This window comes from Pristiophorus japonicus, chromosome 5, assembly GCF_044704955.1.
Source record: "Pristiophorus japonicus isolate sPriJap1 chromosome 5, sPriJap1.hap1, whole genome shotgun sequence".
Lineage (NCBI taxonomy): Eukaryota > Metazoa > Chordata > Chondrichthyes > Pristiophoridae > Pristiophorus > Pristiophorus japonicus.
This window is the reverse complement of record NC_091981.1, coordinates 49,938,878-49,946,496: the sequence shown is the minus strand read 5'-3', so window position 1 is coordinate 49,946,496 and position 7,619 is coordinate 49,938,878. Positions and strand designations below refer to the sequence as shown.

The following is a 7,619-nucleotide window of genomic DNA, read 5'->3' as shown; positions in this document are numbered from 1 at the left end:
GCTTATGCCTAGCCTGTGAGGCACCTGTGAGTGTCAAACACTCCTAACCCCTTCTTCCCTAGCCTGTGACACACAGTTGAGCGTTTTCGAGGCGCTCCTAGCTTCCCTTACACGGTTCTGACATAAGACTCACGATCAGGAGATGTAATACAATAGAACTGAGACAAGGTGATTCCAAGAGGAACTTCAGCTTCCAATTTATTTGGCAAGGTGTAACTCAACAAACAGCAATACACCAACAAAACAATCCCACTAAACGGACACAACGAAAATCTTTACACCAGTTTAGCAGTACAATGCCCAACCTCCCACCTTTCCTGGCCTAACTGAGTTGGGAGTTCTGGGGACCAGAGGTTATACTCACTACTGTGCCTTCTGCAGTCTGGTGGTTTGTTTCTTCTATCTTCAGTGTCTTCGGACACTGGTTTTCCTTCAGTGTCGAGAGGCTTGTGGTTTTTTTTTTTTTTTTTTTAATTCGTAGCCAATCGTTCCAATTCTTTGTCAAATCACAAACGCCAGAGGTCACCTTGCACACGCCAAGGATCAATCTGCGCCAATGCTCTTAGCCAAAAGGCCTAGAGCCACTGCACCGTTCCTGGAAGTACTGCAATACCAGGTTCGTGCCATGGAGGTGGATGGGTCAAGCCACCCCACCCACCTCCTGTTTCCAAAAAAGCAAGCATATACCTTCCTGACCAGGGAGAAACCACCCGGAGGTCATGGTGGCTGGTCAGGTCAGTTACGCATGATTTTAGCCAAAAGGCCGAGAAGCGAGAAACTTTCTGGTAGATAGTTCCAAATTAAATTCCCTTTCCTATGAGTCCAAACACTGGGGGGGGGGGGGGGTCTCCATTTGTGTCCCAAAGTTTTCCTTCCATCGGTTTCAATTCACAGCACAGACCGATCCCACAGCCCTTTTCCTTCTGGGTAAAATGAGGGGGTTTTCGTCCTCCCCTACATAATCCCCCATCTGACACAGTCAGACACCACTCGAGTGTGTCACAGTTCAGGGTGGTGAGAAAACCCTAGGTCTCCCAAATTGCCCAACTTTCCCCAGTTTAACTCTAAACTGATCCCGTCGATATATATCGTAATTCCTTTTAACGCGGTACTAAACACAGAAATCCAACAGGTTACAATACACGACAGCAACATACATATATGTACTTAAGGTTACAGCAGTAATTGTACATTGAGTCTCATTTCGGTCTCAAACGTAAAACAAAGAAACCTGCCCTGCTAACTCCCCAGGAGCCATGTATGAAAACGCAGTCATCCCTGGAAATAACAAAACCGCCTAAGTGTCATGGTCAAGCTTTGTTTACACGCCTTGAGTGTTTAGCAACGGCTCTCCTGGCTGTGTAGTAGCCTGAGGAACTGCGTTCTTTTTCTTTTTCTCCTGAGCTTACAGCTTGTAACTAGCAGATAAGCTACAATCAGGAGTTGGCCGATTACTAAGGCATGCGATCCCACCCGGATCCATGCAGGTATGTCTGCCCGTATTCCCAAATCCCACCATGCTGGGGGTTTAATCTGGGCAATCTCCCCTGCTAGAATTTCAGTTTTCTGCTCCATGGTGTAAAAATGTTTTTGAGACAAATCCACTGCCTGGAGGAGGGCTGTAAGTTTCTCAGGTAGTGGGGCAATGGGATAGCCAAACTGGGCGACATATTGTTGTAGATGGCTGAGGTTGTTTTGTACCGTGAGGTGAATCGTGGAAGGTTCAGGGATGGGTGTGATTCTGGTGTGTGCCACTTGAACCTCTGCCCTGGGTTTAAAGCAAAAGCTGCTGTATGGAATTGGACACCACCTTCCCGGTCCGTGTTCATACCGTTGGGCACTTGTGGTGACACAATATGTCCTACCGCCTACATACGCTATCTGTGGAGGCATGTGGTTAGGGGCCATTACCTCCATTGTGCAATTGATAGGCTCTGCCCCAGCAGTGCTGAACCCGCATTGTGGCCTTGCAAAAGTGTTCAAGTGCTGGGGGCACAGGATTACCTGTGCTCCCCTGCTCCGACAACCCGAGAGGTCTGTACCTGTCACAGTGTGCTCCCACATTGTGACATAAGGTGGGACCTCTTGGAATCGAACATGCACCCCTCCACGAATGACTCCCACATTCTCCACTCGGTACAGGGGTGCTGGTCATGGGGACGCCCCCATCACGGGCATCCTGACCACCACACCCATGATGGTATGATTTGACTTTCCACAGTCCACCGGTACCGGGTAGGCTTCCGATGCTACACGAAGTTGGCAAGGACTCAAAACATTATCGTAAGGGTGCAGTGCTGCTAAGTGCTGGTTGCTGATCCAGGAGGGGACCTGTCCCTGTCTCAGATCCTCGAGGTTACTCCGTCCCTCTCCCAGCAACCAGGCCCCATAGAGCACGCACACCTCATTTTGGGCGGCTTGATCGGAGGCGTTTCTATCCTCCCGAATCAAGGCGTTTACAGCCCTGGCCTGTGCCTCCAATTGAGAGATAATCTCCTTTAAGTGAACTGTCATTGCCACCTCTTCGTGGAGCGCGGATCCCACTACGGTATTCTCGTCCCCCAGGACTTTGCGCAGCTGATTCTTTAACCCATTTATCTGGAGGGCCAGCTGCATGTTATCCAAACTGTTTATGGCGGACGCCCCGGTGTTAAACCCCGTAAGAATGTAATTTAAAGTGCCACGCCTCTGCCTGCCCGGTTCGGCCCCATCCCACTGTTTATACAAGTCTGTCACTTTGACATCCCCGAAGTCCAGTTCATAGAACTTCCGGAACATCTCCCGCAGCAGAGCCTGGTATAACAGCTCGGTTTCCCGGGGATACCACGTAGGTAGGCGGACTTCTGTCAGATTTAGCACCACTGATGCCACTGCGTAGTGTACCCCCTGATAAAATAGTTTCTCGGTAGGGACCAACACTAAACCATTCCCCGGCCCCCTGGTTGTTGTCGGGCACTCGTGTGGGACGGTGGGCTTGGCCGTGGGTGGGGGCTTCCTTTCCCGAACTACAAGTTCGGTGGCGTTTACTGGTACCCGGGGATTGGGGGTCACACACGTCTCCCCGCTGCGATCCCATACCACCCCATCCCCGACATCATGCCACCACCTATAAAAAGCAATGGAGACCCCCTCTGAACACACGCGAGTGGATCCCCACATACAGATAAATTCCTTGGTCGTACGCCCACCATTTCTCCCAGCACACCGTGACCCCGCCAGATGACCCCATGATGGTTCGGTAGGTATCATTATCCAGACGTTGCCAGTCCGAGTGTCGGTCTCCCATGTCCCTCTTGAGCTTTCTGAGCCACCACCACCGTCCCAGAGGTATGTCCCCTTGGCAAGTTAGGCATACCTTCCTGCCTTCTGTCACTCTCACTCTGGAAGTGGCCACAGTGATCTCCGGGCAGGGGATGGAGGCCTCTCCGTAGGTAAAGTCCTTATGGTTGGAGTACTTGGTGGAGTTCGATCCCAACCACCCAGGCCATCTCCCCTCATGGGAGTAGGTGACCCGGCCATCCGCCGCCGGAGTCCCTTCTCCTGTGGTCACTGTCGGCGCTCTGCCCCCGGAGCATCCGAAAACCAGGGAGTCCTCGGTGTCCCCTCGGTGCCCGGTGCAGATCCTTAGCGATACCAGCATCACTAATGTCCAGTCGGGAGGTGTTGACATCTGAAAGGCAAGAAGAACATGGCCTTGCCTTGAGAGACCTCTCCAGGCTCGGCCCACTTAACATGTTCCAAACACAAAAATGCTGTACTCAACCGTCACTGACTTACCTAAACACATATACTCACAACACAAAGTAACAAAACAGGAAGGGAAAATATACACACCGCCACCCGTCCCCGGGTGGCCAGGCTATATCCTGTCACTGTACAGGCGTCGTCGACCACTTGGCTGACCGTACCCTGGGGACCAGGATGTCCTCCGCTGAGGGGCTCGTATGGTCCCCCTTAATGAGTCTTGTGTTGCCCTCCAAGGCCGTCCCGAGCCCCGGATAATCGGTGGGGGACCCTTGCTAGCGCAACAGAGCACCCTCCCTGTTGTCTTTCGCCGTATCAGTCTGGGGCGGGAGGCTAAGTAAACAGGGGACCACGGCGCCCTGGGCTGTGGCACTCTGTTACTCCTCCTTACTGTCGGTGCAGAGTCCCACGTTATGGGCTGCAGTGCTATCTCCTCCACCTCTTGGGCTAGCCCCAGCTGATCCACCATGGGAGGTTCAGCTTCCCCTTGAACCTTGCTAATGGTAGAGCCTTTCTCCCTACTTCTGTTAGTGGGCTGGGAACCTTTACCCAGTGGTGGGATAACCTTACAGGAGCAGTGAACCAGCCCCGGCTGTAGAGCTTCGGGGCCCGCTGCCTCCTCCGAAGCCTTCAAATCCACCGGGGCCTGTTCTTCCCCCAGTGCCTGATTCCCTTCCCTTGCTCGTCCCCTCTGTTTTTTACCTCTTTTGGGGTCAAACAATTTACACTGATTAATGTGATACCACTTCACCCGGCGAGGCAGTCGAACCGCATAGACCATAGGGCTAGCCTTGTCGACTATGCTATATGGTCCCATATATAATGCTTCAAAAACCCCGACCCGAGCATAGTTCCTCACCATGACCTGGTCCCCTATCTCCCATTCGTGGTGTTTGCTGGGTTCTAGCAGCAATCGGTTACTCTGATGCTGTCTGCCCATGTTACTAGCAGCCTGCCAGTGAATCTGTTTCAGGTGTTCAAACAGGTTCCTGACAAACCGGTCCCGGTTCACCTCTCGGAGCTGCCCTTCGGTGAGAACCGGCGCCAACACATGCACTGGGGTTCTCATGATCCGGCCCGTCATCAGCTCATGGGGTGAGTACTCTGTGCTCTTTGACTGACTGGCCCGGATTCCCATGAGGACCAACGGTAAGACCTCCACCCACTTGTTTGGCGAGTCTCCCGTCTCCTTGCGCAGCCTTTCCTTTAGGGTCCGGTTCAGGCGTTCTACGGGGCCTGAGGACTGAGGGTTGTAGGCGACATGCCATTTGGCTCTTATCCCCAGCACCTTTAGGGTGGCCTGCACCACCTGGCCGGTGAAGTGGCTTCCCCGGTCGGACTCCACGATTTGAGGTAGACCCCACCGAGAGAACACCTCCCTCACCAGGATTTTTGCAGTCCCCACCGCGGTAGCTGTTCGGCAAGGGAAGGCTTCCACCCACTTGGAAAACACATCCACCAGGACAAGGCAGTATTTATAACCTCCCTGGGCGGCCGGTAGGGGTCCGATGTAGTCGATCTGGATCGACTGCCATGGTCCCTCTACCCGCCTGACGTGTCCCATAGACACCTTCCTTTTCTGAAGGTCTGGGTTGTTTGCAGCGCAAACCAGACAGCCCGCACAGAAGTTGCGGACGTCTTCCCGGAGGTCTGGCCACCACCCTGCCTTTTCTACCCGTTGCCAGGTAGATTCTGGCCCAGGGTGTCCCGCACCTGGACCCTCATGGGCCAGCTGAAGGAATTCCCTCTGGTGTTGTGGCGGCACTACCCATTTGTCCCCTTTAAACAACATGCCTTCCCGCACAGCAATATCTACAGCACTGTATGGGCCCTCTGCCTTTTCCCCCCTTTTGATAGCAGCCAAGGCAGCCTTCAGGATCGGATCTTGCATCTGGACTACTTTAAGGTCCGGGGCCGCAGCCGCCCCTACGCTCCCTTGTGTCCCTGGCTTGCTTCTTGCTGCTGCTATCCTGCCTGCCTCATATGGGTCCCATGGGCGACCTGTGCGAGCACCTTCCCTTGCCAGCAGGTCTGCCTGCTGGTTACCTTCCCCCCGTGGCTCAGTTTTGGAGTGGGCCTTTACCTTATGGATATATACATCCCCGGTTTCTCCCACTGCAGCCACGATTTTTTCTAGCAGGGGTTTGGTCACAAGGGGCTTCCCATCCGCAGAGGTGTACCCCCGGCGTGACCAAATCGCCAGATACTCTGTACATGAATTGCAAGTGAACATGCTGTCTGAGCAAATCGTGTATGGGGTAGGGAATTCCTCGGGGTGTGTGACCACATACATCACCGCCGAGAGTTCCGCCTGCTGGGTGCTCAGGGTGCATGGGAGCTTAAGAGCCAAGGCAATTCCTGCCTTGGGATCCCAAACTCCGCAGCCCGTGAGTCTTGTACCCGCGGACACTGAACTGGAGCCATCAACGTAGATCTCGCGGCCTGTGGGGTGTATCCCTGCCCGAAATCCAAAGTTAATGTCCCATACTCCCTCCACAGAGCATCGATGCGGCTGCCCTGGATAGATTAAATTTGCTGCGAGCCTGGGCTCGCAGAGGCCCTTGACCTTTAAAGTCATTTGGGAGAGGAGGAGGGTCCAGCGAGTGATTCTAGCACTGCTCACTGTCCCGTCCTTAATCCTCCCGTCCAACAGCATCTGCGTCGGGGTATGATGGGTGAGGAGTGTAATGGGGATATTCCGGTAAAGATCTGAGCTCTCTTTACTGCCCAGTGGGTGGCAAGCAAGTGCCTCTCACAATTGGAGTATCCCTTTTCTACCTCCGTGAGGACCCTGGAGGAGTACACCACTGGTCTCAGCTGACCGTTTCGCCCCTGGAGCAACACTGCACTTAAGCTGTCACCACTGGCTGCCACCTCCAGGAAGAATTCCTCCCCCCCATCAATTGCCCCGAGGGCTGGTGCTACCTGCAGGTCTCTCTTAAGACGGACAAATGCTGCCTCACAGCCCTCGTCCCATTCCCACTCGACCCCCTTATGGAGGAGTCTGAGCAGAGGGGCGGCAGTGGCTGCATCGTCCTCGATGATGTCCCTACAGTAGCCAGTGATTCCCAGGAAAGACCTTACCCCCGACACATCCCTAGGGACAGGGAGTTCCTGCACTGCCTTTCTTCTAGCCTCATCAATGGCCCTTTCTCCTGCCCTTATCATCAGGCCCAGGAATTTTACCTCTCCTAGACCTATCTGGGCTTTCTTGGGGTTAACGTTAAAACCCCCTTCCTTCAGTAAGACCAGCAGTTCGGCCAGCAGTGGACCGTGTTCCTCACTGCTGTCTGTGAACAACAACAGGTCGTCCACATACTGGACCAGCTGGTGTGGTTGGCTGAAGCCTTTTAAGCAGTTCGCCATGCATTGGTGAAAGATGCTGGGACTATTATGAAAGCCCTGTGGGAGGCAGCTCCATGTATACTGCTGTTCCCGGAAGGTGAAGGCAAACTTGTACTGGTCTTCCCTCCGTACAGGGATAGACCAGAACCCGTTGGATATGTCCAACACTGTGAACGTGGTTGCGGATGCAGGGATTTCCCCTATCAGATCCGCAACCGTCGCAACTGTGGGGGCACAAGCTGGGATGTTTTTATTGAACACCCTATAATCCACCGTAGCCCTCCAAGAATTATCCGGTTTCCTAACCGGCCAAAGCGGGGAGTTGACATGGGTGGCTATGGGTCTCAAAACACCCTGCTCGACAAGCGAGCTTAAAGCTGTCTCCAAGTCTGCTTCTGCCTCTCGGGGAAAGCCATATTGCTTTTGCGGGCGCGACATGGGATTCCCATCTATTCGAACCTCCACTCCTGTGACTCTCCCACAGTCGTGTTTATGGGTGGCAAATGCTGCAAGATTTGCTTGCACATAGG

General features: G+C 53.7%; 1 non-coding gene across 1 annotated transcript; it reads right to left on the bottom strand.

Moving 5' to 3' along the window:
- Nucleotides 1-579: 579 nt before the first annotated feature.
- LOC139264833 (U2 spliceosomal RNA) lies at nt 580-775 on the bottom strand. Its single transcript, XR_011593417.1, has one exon. It is a non-coding gene; the product is annotated as a U2 spliceosomal RNA (small nuclear RNA).
- Between the last annotated feature and the right edge of the window lie 6,844 nt (nt 776-7,619).